Source organism: Acomys minous (genome assembly GCF_964271855.1).
Source record: "Acomys minous genome assembly, chromosome: 2".
Lineage (NCBI taxonomy): Eukaryota > Metazoa > Chordata > Mammalia > Rodentia > Muridae > Acomys > Acomys minous.
This window is the reverse complement of record NC_140484.1, coordinates 83098278-83099470: the sequence shown is the minus strand read 5'-3', so window position 1 is coordinate 83099470 and position 1193 is coordinate 83098278.

Genomic DNA, 1193 nt, shown 5'->3' with positions numbered 1-1193 from the left:
AATTCCACAACACCCTCACTTGCCTCTTCCAGTCTGATTTTTATTGTCTGTTTCTTCCCTTCTCCTGCTGGTTTATCTCATTTATCCATTCAGCACTCTCCTAGACAAAGCTAGGAGAGAGGTAGGTGCAGTACCAGGTTGGGCCCTTGCTTGAACCTGTCCAATGGGGAAAAGGTCTCAGGTAGTGGGAACCTGGGCACCATCCACCCAGCAGGGCAGGGGCAGACTGTGCCTGACACTGTTGCTGGGAGCCTGTGTTGCCTAGTATTTGGCTGTGTCAGGAAAATGGATCCACTGATGGAGACCAACCCAGAGCAGGGGAAAGGGAGAGTTCCTGTGGCCAGAAGGGGATACCCCAAGCTCCACCCGGGAGCTGAGCATTTGACTGCTGAGCTTCAGCACCGCCCTTATTGGGTGGAGCAGCTGTATAAAACCAGATGTTTCTAAAACCAGAGAGCACAAGAGACAGACCAGAATTTCAAACCCTTGGGGGGTTTTCTCTGCCAGGACACAAGAGACCAGGCCAGAGACTCTTCCTCTAGATCCAGATGTGCAGGCCTCAGTCCTCCTCTGTTAGGTTCAGGGGCACAGTTCCTACCTCTCACCCCTCAGATCCAGGATTTCAGAGCTTAGCTTTCCCCCCTCAGACCTGGAGGTGCAGTATTCAGTCCCTGCCTTTAACCTCAGGAGTCTGGAATTAGCCCTCCTCTGTCAGAAAGACACAAAGGTCCAGTCTTCTATAATTCCTTTCAAGCACAACTGCACAGAACTGAACGTAGCGAAGACAAGATGACAAGGGCAGATGAAGCTGAGCACTCTTTCCCAGATCCCTCCCCTCCAGTGGGGGCTTATAACTAACTGGTGCCTGTCCTGGTCTACAGGCAGGGTCACCATCACCGAATTTCACCATATGGCCAGAAGAGTAAGGGTGATAGCCCAAAATGGAGAAGCAGAGGAAAACATGTATTCATTATGGGGAAATCTCTTGAGCTGCTGATGGGTGGGGTCCTGGACTAAATGGTGCCAGGCACACAGAAATGACTCAGCAGGGGGCCTTGCCTCTGAGGAGATGCCAATGGGGCAGAGAAAACAGCTGTGTAAATAGAGAGTTGGGCACTAATGGAGTCATGGCACGACTCAACTGGAGCGGCTTCCAGGAGGATTGTCCTCCTGCCTGATGAATTAGAGGAGTG